The sequence below is a fragment of the Carcharodon carcharias genome, chromosome 8 (assembly GCF_017639515.1).
Source record: "Carcharodon carcharias isolate sCarCar2 chromosome 8, sCarCar2.pri, whole genome shotgun sequence".
NCBI classification, from domain to species: Eukaryota; Metazoa; Chordata; class Chondrichthyes; order Lamniformes; family Lamnidae; genus Carcharodon; species Carcharodon carcharias.
In genome coordinates this window covers 125,954,085-125,966,987 of record NC_054474.1, presented here as the reverse complement: position 1 = coordinate 125,966,987, position 12,903 = coordinate 125,954,085, and the positions used below count along the sequence as shown (strand labels likewise).

The following is a 12,903-nucleotide window of genomic DNA, read 5'->3' as shown; positions in this document are numbered from 1 at the left end:
AGGATAGGCATTTTTAAATCTAACAAGTGTGAAAGGCCTTCAGCATCAATGCAACAAAACAAGCTGTCTTCGTTGAACTGAAGTTAAGAAAACTCACACTGAATTCAACTGGTTCAGGGTATTGTGTGTCACCTCGCCTGGGTCTTTTAAAATCTGTGCATCTTACTGTTGCCTTAACGAAAATGTAACTGGGAGTGAGATTAAGTAGGGGATTTAGAAGTTATTATAGTATTAATTTGTAGACATATGTATGTGCTTAAAAATAATTTTTCTTGCTAATAAATGTTTAATCCAGTTTTGTAAAAACCTAGAAGACTTGATGGTCTTATTACTACCGAATTCAAGACACACATAATGAAATTTATACAAGTTGCAAAACAAGTTGTGGCAGTTGTTTCAAGTTTCCCTTTGGAATTTGAACAACTCAGCATTTACCATCGGCTGTGCCACAACAGTTACTCAATCCAGATGGGATACAATCTAGATTGCCAAGAGAAGCAAGGGTGGAATTTGTGGAAGCTCTGATCACAATTTTCTAATCCTCCTTAGATATAGGAGTGGTACCAGAATATTGTAGAACTGTAAATGTTACACCCTGTTCAAATGAAGGGAGGGGGGGGACAACTCAGCAACTACAGATCTATCAATCTAAGGTCTGTGGTGGGGAAACTGTCAATCATCTAGGATAAAATGAATTGGCGCTTGGAAAATAACAGGCTAATAAATGTAAGACAGCGCAAATTTGTTAAAACATATCATGGTTGGCTAATTTGATCGTCACAGAGGGTTGATGAGGTTAGTGCGGATGATATTATGTATATGGACTTTAAAAAGATATTTGAATAACTATCATATAATAGACTTGTTAGCAACATTGAAACCCATAAGATTAAAGGGACAGCGACAACATGGAAACAAAATTGGCTAAGGGGCAGAAAGCGGAGTAGTCAATAATCATTTTTCAGACTGGAGGGAAGTATACAATGGCGTTAACCAGAGGTCAGTATTAGGACTACTCTTTTCAAAATGCATTTTAGACATAAGAACATAACAAGAACTAGGAGTAGGCAATTCAGCCCCTCGAGCCTGCCCCACCATTCAATACGATCATGGCTGATCTCATTTCGGCCTCAACTCCAATTTCCCGCCCTCTCTCCATAACGTTTCAACCCGTTACTAATGAAAAATCTGTATCTCCTCCTTAAACTTATTCAGCGTCCCACATCCACTGTATTCTGAAGTAGTGAATTCCACAGATTCACGACCCTTTGAGAAAAGTAATTCCTCCTCATCTCTGATTTAAATCTACCACCCCTTAGCCTAAAACTATGGCCTCTGATTCTAGAATGCCCCACAAAAGGAAACATCCACTCCACATCTACTTTGTCTATCCCCTTTAGCATCTTATATACCTCAATTAGATCTCCTCTCATCCTTCTAAACTCCAGTGAGTATAGGCCTAAACTACTCAATCTCTCCTCAAAAGACAAGCCCCGCATCTCTGGAATCAATCTAGTGAACCTCCTCTGAACCGCCTCCAATGCAACTACATCCTTCCTCAAGTAAGGGAACCAAAACTGTGCACAGTACTCCTGGCGCGGTCTCACCAATGCCTTGTACAGTTGCAACACTTCCCTATTTTTATACTCTATTCCTTTAGCAATAAATGCCAAAATTCCATTTGCCTTCCTTATTACCTGCTGTACCTGCATACTATCCTTCAGCGATTCATGCACTGAAGCATTCTGAAGTTTCTCTCCATTTAAATGATAAGTTGCCTTTTTATTCTTCCGACCAAAATGGATAACCTCACACTTATCCATGTTAAACTCCACCTGTCAAATTTTGGCCCATTCACCATATCCATTTGTAAATTTCTTAATTCTTCATTGCAACTTACTTTCTCACCTATCTGCAAATTTAGCTATAGAACCTTCTATTCCTGAATCCAAGGCATTAATATAGATTGTAAATAGTTGGGACCCAAGGACTGCACCCTGTGGCACCCCACTAGTTACAGCTTGCCATCCAGAAAAAGACCATGAATTCCAAATCTCTGCTTTCTGTTGGTTAGCCAATCCTCTATCCAAGCTAATATATTACTCCTCACTCAGTGCGATCTTATCTTGTGTATTAATCTTTTGTGTGGCACCTTATCGAAGGCCTTCTGGAAGTCCAGATATACTACATCTATAGGATCCCTATTATCCACTTTGCTTGTCACATCTTCAAAGAACTGTAGCAAATTAGTCAAACACGATTTACTCTTCATAAAACCATGCTAACTCTGATAGATTGCATTTTGACTTTCCAAATGCCCCATTATGACTTATTTAATAATGGATTCCAACAATTTCCCAACGACAGATGTTAAACTAACTGGTCTATAGTTTCCTACTTTCTGCCTCCCCAGCCTTTTTGAATAAGGGCGTTATATTAGTATTTTTCCAATCCACTGGAACCTTTCCAGAATCCAGGGAATTTTGGAATATTATGGCCAAAGCATCCACTATCTCCGCTGCCACTTCCTTTAAGACCCTGGGATGTAGGCCATCAGGTCACCCTTTAATCCCAATAGTTTGCTCAGTACTTTCTCTCTAGTGATGGTGATTGTTCTAAGTTCCTCCTTCTCTATACCCTCTGCACTACCTGTCACTATTTGGGTGGTACTAGTGTCCACCACCATGAAAACTGAGGCAAAATATTGATTGAGCATCTCTGCCATTTCAGCATTCCCCACTATTAACTCCCCAGTCTCATCCTCCAAGGGACCAACATTCACTTTAGCTCTCTTTCCTTTTATATACTTGTAGAAATTTTTGCTATTAGTTTTTACATTTTGCACTAGTTTTCTTTCATCATTTACCTTTGCTCTTTTTATTTTTTTTAAGTAACCCTTTGTTGATCTTTAAAAGTTTCCCAATCTTCCAGCCTGCCACTGACCTATGCAATTTGGTATGCCTTATTTTTTGCCTTTATGTTATCTTTAACTTCCTTGCTTAGCCATGGATGCTTTTTTCCCCTCTTACCATCTTTCTCCTCTTTGGAATATATTTTACTTGGGAGGAATTGAATATCTCCTTAAATATCTGCCACTGTTCATCAACTGTCCTACCTTGTCCACTAGGGCCAAATTTGCCCTCATGCCTATGATTAACTCCAGAACACTAGTGTGGGACTCAAGTTTCTCGCTCTCAAACTGAACTTGAAATTCAAGCATGCTATGATCACTCTTTCCTAGAGGATCCTTTACTATGAGATCATTAATTAATCCCATCTCATTACACAAAACCAAATCCAGAATAGCCTGCTCCCTGATTGGTTCCACAACATATTGCTCCAAGAAACGATCTCTAATACACACTATGAACTCTCCCCTGAGGCTACCCTCGCCAATTTGATTAGTCCAGTCTATATGCATATTAAAATCACCCATGATTATTGCTGTGCCTTTCTTACATGCTCCCAGTATTTCCTGGTTTATACTGTGCCCTACTACTGAACTACTGTTTGGGGACCTATAGATTACTCCCGCCAGGGATTTCTTTCCCTTGCTATTTCTTACTTCTACCCAGGCTGACTCTACGTCTTGCTCTCCAGTGCCTGTATCATTCCTCACTATAGCACTGATCTCTTCCTTTACTAACAAAGCCACACCAGCTCCTTTTCCTTGCTGCCTATCTTTCTGAAACACTGAGGATATTCAACTCCCAAACCTGTTCTTCCTGTAACCATGTCTCAGTAATCGCCACCAAATCATACCTATTTATCTCTATTTGCGCTGTTAACTCATTAGTTTTATTCTGAATGCTACACGCATTCAGATACAAAGCTTTTAAGTTTGGCCTATTGTCAATTTTCCCTACTCTTGTATGATTCTTTGGTGCAATATGGCATTCACACACACTGTCCTTCCCTTTCACTTTTTGGTAACAATCAGCCCCTTCACTAACCTGCACTCTTACCCTCCCCTTAAACTTTGATTTTTTATATTTCTATGCAACTGAAATCACCCCCCCGCCCAACTATTTAGTGTAAAGCCCTATCTACGACCCTAGTTATACGATTCGCCAGGACACTAGTCCCAGCATGATTCAAGTGGAGCCCGTCTGAATGGAATAGCTCCCTCTTTCCCCAATACTGGTGCCAATATCCCATGAATTCAAGCCCATTTCTCCCACACCAATCTTTGAGCCACATATTTATCTCTTTAATCTTATTGACCCTGTGCCAATTAGCTCATGGCTCAGGTAGTAATCAGGAGATTATTAGCTTTTTGGTTCTGCTTTTTAATTTAGCCCCTAGCTGCTTGTATTCCCTCAGCAGAACCTCTTTCCTCATTCTACCTATATCGTTGGTACCTACGTGGACCACGACAATTGGATCTTTCCCCTCCCACTCCAAGTACCTCTGCAGCCCAGATGAAATATCCTTAACCCTGTCACCAGGCAGGCAACACAGCCTTCGGGACTCTCAATCCTGGTTACAGAGAACAGTATTCCCCCAACCAAACTATCCCCGATTACAACTACATCTCTCTTTTCTCCCCCCAACTTGAATGGCTCCCTGTACCATGGTGCTATGCTCATTCTCCCTACAGTCCCCGCTCTCGTCCACACTGGGAGCAAGAATCTGGGAATACAGAGCATAATTTCAAAGATTGCAGATGATACAAAACTTTGAAATGTAGTGCAGGCAACTGGGAGGGCAGCAGACCACTGGGTGGGCAACGACTGTTAAATTGCACAGAAATGTGGCAAAATAAATTTGACCCTGCAAAGTGTAAAATTATATATTTTTGTAGGAAGATTGAGGATAGAGAATATGACTCCCTTCTGTGCTGTATCATATTTAGGTGCCTGAGCAGGAACCATAGGTTTATATTCCCTTCATCAAGAAGATTAAGGAGTAATCTAATTGAGGTATCTAAGATGATTAAAGATTAATAGATTCAGGTCTAGCAGCTGAAAACTGGGCTTCCATAAAACACTGAGCCATCAGCAACCAGAGGACCAACTCTGGTTCAATGAGAGTGTAGGAGAGCATGCCAGAAGCAACATTAGACATTCCTAAAAAAATGAGGTGCCAACCTGGTGAAGTTACAACACTGAACTACATGCATGCTAAACAGAAGCAGCAGGCTAAAGACAAAGCTAAACTGTATCACAAGCAACAGGTCAAATCAAAGCTTTGCAGTCCTGACACATCCTGTTGTGAATGGTGGTGGACAATTAAACAACTAACCAGAGGAGGTAGCTCCATGACATCCCCAAAAATGAGGGAGCCCAGCACTCCAGTGCAGAAGACAAGGCTGAAGTGTTTGCAACCATCTTTAGCCAGAAGTGCCTTCTCCATCTTCTCCTGAAATCCTCAGCATCACAGGTGCCACTCTTCAGCTAATTAGATTGCTCCATGTGATACTAAGAAACAGCTGAGTGCAATGGATATGGCAAAGGTTATGGCCCCTGACAACATCCAGCTGTAACACTGAAGATTTGCCATCCAGAACTAATCACACTCCTAACCAAGCTAATCTAGTACAGCTACAAGAACTGAAAAAGCTTGGCCTAAATAGCCAAGTGGCTATGGTACTGGGCTTGTAACCCCAAGATCAAGAGTTCAAATCTCACAATGGCAAACTATGAAACAATGTAACTTCATCTGAAAAACAGATGGAAACGTGTATAGTCAGCGATGGTGGTGTAATGGTAAGCATGGGTGCTTCCCAAGCGGTTGACCTGGGTTCAATCCCCAACCATCACAATCTTTCACCTTCAAGCCAGTCAATTGGACGATGCAGTCTTTGGGCATTTTTGGCCTAAATGGCCAAGTGGTTATGGTACTGGGTTTGTAACCCCAAGATCAAGAGTTCAAATCTCACAATGGCAAACTATGAAACAATGTAACTTCATCTGAAACAGATGGAAACAGGTTTACTCAAAAAGAGTATCAAGAGTTCAAATCTCACAATGGCAAACTATGAAACAATATAACTTCATCTGAAACAGATGGAAACGTGTTTGTACTCGAAAGAGTTACAAGAACTGAAAGGGTCACTGACCTGAAACAGTAACCCTGTTTCTGACTCCAAAAATACTGCCAGACCAGCTGAATATTTCCAGCATTTTCCACTTTTACTTGTGAGATGAAAGTGGCTGCCCTTGACATCAAGGCAGTATCTGACTGTGGGATCAAGGAGTTCTCATTTCACATGCAACATGCAGCATTGCAAGGCCTTAAGACCAACCCGGATATACATGTCAGTAAACCTGACAAAGGGATGGGAATAGTCATCCTTGCCAAGCATAACTATATCAACAAAATGCATGTCATTCTTAATAACAGGTCCAAATTCATACCCATTGCACCTGCCGCTCAACACGACCAGACAGCCTTGCTCAAAAGTAAGCTTAAAAAAAAGGCTGCTGGACTTGTGCCAGAGTGATGAACCACCACTTATACATATGACCAGATTCGTCCTCACGGTTCACTACATCCATGTATGTATGGGCTGCCCAAGACACACAAAAGTTATGTCTACGCCCCATCTTACCTATGACCGGTTCTGCACAGCATGATTTAGCTAAGTGATTGGGCGAATTGTTACAACCAGTTTTGAGCAAGTTTTCCATGTACATGGTGAAGGATTCCTTCACATTTACGAAGGCCCCACAGGATGTGCATATTGATAGCAATGCTGTGTCCATGCGGTCATTTGACATTGCTAGCCGATTCACCAATGTTTCACTTAAGGAAGCCATAGATATTTGCACAGCAGCATTATATCATGGCGATCTAGACGCCACCATTGCATGAATCAGTATTCATTGAACTTATGAACTCGGCATTCACGCAGTTGAGTTCAGTTTTAATGACAGCATGTATGCCCAAACAGATGGTGTTGCCACGGGATCCCCTCTAAGCCCAGGTCTAGCAGACATCTTTGTTGGGTTCCATGAGAAATATGTCTTCGAAGGAATGACACCCAACCTCCTACCCCTTGCATATCTCCGATATGTGGATGCTACGTTTGCTATATTTAAATCCACAGCTGCATGTAACAATTTCCTTGCATGTCTTAACGGGCTCCATCTTGCATTCAAATTCACCTTTGAAATGGAACAGTTAAATTCATTTCCCCTTCGTTGCCATACTAATTGAGAAATCAGCCGGGGATTCTCTACCACAATCTACTGCAAGCTGACCTTCACTGGTCAACATACGCATTGGGATTCTTACAGTTCCACGTGCTATAAGATTGGTCTTATTGACAACCTCATAAATATGCAAGCTTGATGCTGAAATAGGGTTGCATCAAAGGCATCCTGTGGGATAATGGTTACCCTGATCAGATCATTTCACACCGTATATTGCACAAACTCACAAACGAACCTAAGGTCATTACTTTCGGCCTTAAAAAGTGTCCAGTGGACCTCAGAAGGGCAACGTATCTAAAAGGTTTTGATCAACAGGTGAAGCTAGCTGTTTCACACTGGCTACTATGCAGTAGCAACATGAATGGTATTCATCACTAACTGGAAGCTGCCATCAAGCCAAAAAGACGTTCTGCCTATCACACAAATGAGTAATGTGGTATGTGGATTTCAGCGCCAGTGTGATGCTAGGTATGTAGGACATACGTACCAAAGACCAGGGGATCGTATCAAGCAGCATGTCCATTCTGCTGTTCGCAGACCATACCCAGCCAGTCCATGCTTTCAAAACTCAAAACACAGTGTCCAACATTAGTTGTGATTCCGCGATTGGACAACATTTGCTAAATAATCCTCGTATGCTAAGAATTACACTGACAACCAATTTAAGATAGTCAGTCAGGCTTGCAGTGTGGCATATTTGCATGCACTGTAAGCTACATATATTAAACACAGGGCCTTGTTCTTTGCAGGCAGAAAGAACATTTACATATATTGCACCTGTTTCAGCTAAACAAAATAAATGGTAGCCATTTGCTAACATTCATCAAGGCAATGCCTTAACCAATCAGGGTCAAGCTGCCTGGTTTAAATTTCAAATAGTGCTTGGCAGTTAACTGTTAGTCACCATCAGTGGTGCATTCTCCATGGCAACACTGCTTGCCAACCAATCAGCACTCTCTTCACATACTGTATAAATTGTTTTCCCCTTATATTGGTATTCTTGTAAGTGTCCTGATGAGTGCAAGACAAAAAGCTCAGACATGTCTCTTTTTTCAGCAATACTCATGTTCTATACTACCAAATGACCAGTTCCAGTTAAATTGAAATCAATGGGAATCAGGGGGAAAGAGACTCCATTGAATGGAGTCATACTTAGCGCAAAGAAAGATGGTTATGCTTGTTGGAAACCAATCATCTCAGTCAGGAAAGCATTGCTGCAGGAATTCCTCTGGACAGTGATCTGAGCCCAAACATTTTCAGCTGCTTCATCAATGACCTTCCTCCATCAAGAGGCCAGAAGTGGGATGTTCACTGATGATTGCACAATGTTCAGCACCATTTGTGACTCTCCTGAGATACTGAAACAGTCTATGCCCACATGCAGCAAGACCTGGACATCAGAATTTGGATTTGGACTGATCAGGGGCAAATAACATCACACCAAACAAGTGCCAGGTAACGACCATCTCTAACAAGAGAGAATCTAACCATCTCCCCTTAACACGACAGCATTACCATTGTTGAATCCCCCCACGGGTCAATGTCCTGGGAGGTCACCACTGACCACAAAACCTAACTGCACTAGCCACATAAATTCCACCATCTAGAAGACAAGCTGAGAGTCTGATGGAATACTGCCCACATGCCTAGATGAGTACAGTTCAATAACACTCAAGAAGCTCAACACCATTTAAAACAAAGCAGCTTGCTTGGTCAGCACCCCATTCACCACCTTAAACAGTACTCCCTCCACCCACCTGTGCACCACAGCTGTAGTGTGTACCATCTATAAAATGTACTGCAGTAACTCGCCAACTTTTGACAGCAGCTTCCAAACCAAAGATCTCTACCACTTAGAAGGGCAAGGGTAATGGGCATATGAGAATGCCACCACCTGCAAGTTCACCTCCAAGTCACAAACCTGACTTGGAAATATATCATCCTTCCTTCAACACCACCGAGTCAAAATCCTAGAACTCACTATATAATAACCTCATTGACTGCAGTGTTCAAAGCAGCAGATCACTACCACCACCTTCTCAAGGACAATTCAGGATGAGCAATAATTTATTACCTGTTAGCAACACCCATGAATAAAGGGGAAAAAAGGATAGGGAGAAACTACTCCCTCTGGTGGTGAAGTACAGAACAACAGGGCATAACAGTATAATTGGAGCTAGACCACCGAGGGGAAGTCCGGAAGTGCTTCTGCATACAAAAAGTAATGAAAATCTGGAACTCTCATTCCCGAAAAGTTGCTAAGGATAGGTCAATTTAAAAATTTCAAAATTGAGATTGATAAATGTTTGGTGAGCAAAAGGATTACAGAACCAAGGCAGTTAAATAGAGCGAATACATATCAGCCATGATCTAACTGAATGACAAAACATACTCTAGAAGCTGCATGACTACTCAGTTCCTATCTTTTCCATAAACAGTGCATGAAAAATCAGAGATAATTACAATCCTTTCTCTCTGTACTAGCAGCTCATTCAGTTGGAATGATAATCATTTTCATCTGTATTTGGTGACTTTTGCTCCTAAAAATAAACAATTCTATTTGTAATTCACTTCATGCTTTTTGATTAGAAATCTCACTCGAAAGGTGGTGATAGTCCTGCCACAGTGCCCGAGGACATTTCTGAGCAGTCAGTTTCAAAGCAATATTCACCAAAACCTGAAAACAGGACGCCTACTCAAGGATGTGCAAGGCAGAAGAGAAGAATTTAATAATCTTTAAAAAAAAACAGGGATTCTCATATTTACACTTAACTCCTAAAACAAAAACATGTTTTACCACTGAACTCACCTTCCTCAAAATAATTCCTAGATCCCTAATGTAATCCTCGAATTCATGTCAACAAACCTGATTGTTTTAAAAAGCAATTCTCCTCAATGGTTCCATCAAGTTTATTTAGTAAGGAGATGATTTGCAAAGATAAGAGTCCCAGGTTTCATTCCTAGTCTGGGGAAGGAGGGGAGGGAGAGAGAGAGAGAGAGACGGGGCTGGGGGAAATGGAGATCAACACAAGCACCTGCTCACAATCACTACTCAGTGCCATCGGCCTGATAGTGTAGACATCAAGGGAGCGCATAAATACGCTATTGACACTGTCTTATCTCAAAATTGAAAATGGTCACCTGGGTGAGGTACTGGGGTACTTGCCATGAGGGACAGATGTGGCATGTACTCAACATCATACATACATGCCAACTTCCTATACAAATGCGAACCAACATCTTCAAAAAGATAACAAATACACACTACCTTAGCAAAACCAGACCAAAGGCAATCCACCCCAAGCAACCCATACCTTTTCACAGAGAACCTCTTCTTGAACCGTCCCTTGTCTATATTGGATATCATCTCTCTTTCTCTTTCCCTCCAACATATCAAGCTGGCACTCTTCTTCCATTCTACCCTTTGAGCAAGTATTCTTAACTTGCCCTGAAGATTTCCCTTTTCAGCTCCCCACCCCCTCCCAAGCTAATACTAGCACTGCCCTTCCTCCTTTCCAGCTTCTCCCAAATCCACTGCTCCCAGCTTTGTACCTTTTTCCTACCAACTTTATTACCATCCATTTGCACCTTCTCTCTTTTACCAACTCCTCTTCATCAATTTCTCCCCTCCCTTTTCCACTGTCCTTCTCTTGATGTCCATCCCCCAAGCAAACCCCTTAATTTCCCCTTTAGCATTTATTCTGCCTGCTCTCCCTTGCCTCTGTATCACCAGGAACTCATTCCCACTGACAATATAGAGGTAGAAATCCAGGCCTGTAGCACTGAGAGCTATGTAAAGGAGGGGCGGGGGGAAAAGAGAGCAGGAACTCACCGCTAGACTTGGATTAGAATAGAATAGGCAGCCGGTTGTATAGAACTTTGCATTTCTCCAACTCTGGCCCTGTGCATACCCAATTTCCATTGGAAGCCCTGCATTAAGTCTTTTAAGATCTAGCACTGGAATTCTTACTGGTCTCTTCCTTCATCTGTAAAACCTACCTCTGACCAAGCTTCCTAATGTCTCCTTCTTTAGCTCAGTGTAGACTTTTGTCTAGATTACTCTCCTGTGAAGAGCCCTGGGACATTTTACTACATGAGACATTATATGAATGAGAGTGGTCTCACAACCCTCGGAAAACATGTCAGCTGGGAGCCTATACAGGACCATCTAATCATTTGATAACTCTAAAAACAGATTAAACTGCTCGCTTGAAGAGTTTTATTTCTCTAATGCAAACTAAACCCATTTAGTTACTAAAAACTGCATTAATCCCACAACAGAAAAAAAGTGACCAAGGGAGAAAGAGCTGGACTGCGCAGGTATGATGACCAAACCCATCTACTCCCCCCCAAAAATATCAAAGTAAGGGTTGCCAACTTTGGTGGGACATATTCCTGGAGATTTGATCATGTTATCCTTCTGCCTCCTCCACTCAAAACAGCCTACTCCTTCCCAACGTTCAATACTGTTTTTAATTAATGAGGTGTTCAAATATTTTTAAAAATAAAACTATTTTATTGCCTCGATGATTTCTCTGTCGAGTTACTTACAGCAGCACCTTGGCGATAAATCTTTAATCGCGAGACAGTCCGGGAAGCTTAGCAACCCTGCTCCCCTCCCCCAAGCAATGGGACTGAGGCTTCCCGCGCGCGCCCCACACACCAACGGCCGCTGCGCGTGGAATTCCCCACCCCAATCAGACCCTCACAGACTGACCGCTTCCTTCACACAAGTCTCGCGGGCAACCGTGCTCAGTTCCGGTTTTAAAAAACAATGGCCTCCCGCCCGCACAGCGCCTTCTCGGTTATTGACAGCTCTTCTGGCCCAAACACCACGGCGCTACGTGCTCGCTCACAGCCACGCCCGCCCGTCCGTCCGTTTCGATGATGACAGAGGTGGCGCATGGCGCGTTTGAACCGCAGCATGTGACTGTACCCTTCAACTGCCACTGGGCTGGGGCTGTTGAGTTCAGAGAGTTTTCACAGGTTCGTCCTCCCAAACTACTTGGTCTAATTTCATCAGCACTCTATTCATTTCTCCTTGATCTAACTGCCCATTAAATGCATTCATGCTAGTTACCTCAACTACTCCTTGTGGTAAAAAGTTGTGATTCTGACCATTTGCAAGTTTATAAATATCTGTATGAATTTCGTCAGTGCTCCGCTGTGTTAACCTCACCCCAATTTGGCGTGGTCCACAAATTTTGAAATCGTTAACCCTGATTGTAAATCATTTATGTAAATAGTGAACGACAATCTTTGAGGAATACGATTTCTCACCAGGTCTTTAACCCTACAATCTGTTTTCCGTGTTGTAGCCAGCTTGCTATCCATACATGGCAGAAATTTGAGGTACACAGCATGAGCATCTCTTCACTCACCACAATAAGGAAACAATCCCCAGAGAATCACAGCCACAAACCTTGGTTCAAGAAGTTTCTCCTGAATTCACTATTGGATTTATGATTGACTATTCAATATTTACAACGCCTAATACTATCAAGTGAGCACAGATTTTTTGCTAAATTCAGATTCCACCATCTGTCACAGTGGGATTTGAATCCAGGTGCCCAGAGCATTACCCTGCATATCAGGATTACTAGCTAAGTAACAATACCACTATGCCACCACAAGCAAACACAAATTTGTGTCTTCCCTATTAAATATTTAAATCATTTTAAAGGCCTCTATCCTATTTAAAGGCCCCAGCCTAGTCAATCCTCCCTAAATGGTGTAAACTCTCAAT

At 42.0% G+C, this 12,903-nt stretch overlaps 1 protein-coding gene across 5 annotated transcripts in view; it reads right to left on the bottom strand.

The window, feature by feature from the left end:
• Positions 1 to 12,048, bottom strand: part of dph7 (diphthamide biosynthesis 7) — a 45,686-nt gene extending 33,638 nt beyond the window's left edge. For 2 of the 5 annotated variants that reach the window (XM_041193038.1, XM_041193031.1), the window contains exon 1: positions 11,875 to 12,046. The gene's annotated coding sequence lies outside the window, so the exon portion shown is untranslated. Of the gene's footprint in view, positions 1 to 11,708 lie in introns of all 5 variants that reach the window. The other 3 variants (XM_041193036.1, XM_041193033.1, XM_041193037.1) reach the window with 3 other exon arrangements.
• Positions 12,049 to 12,903: the final 855 nt, after the last annotated feature.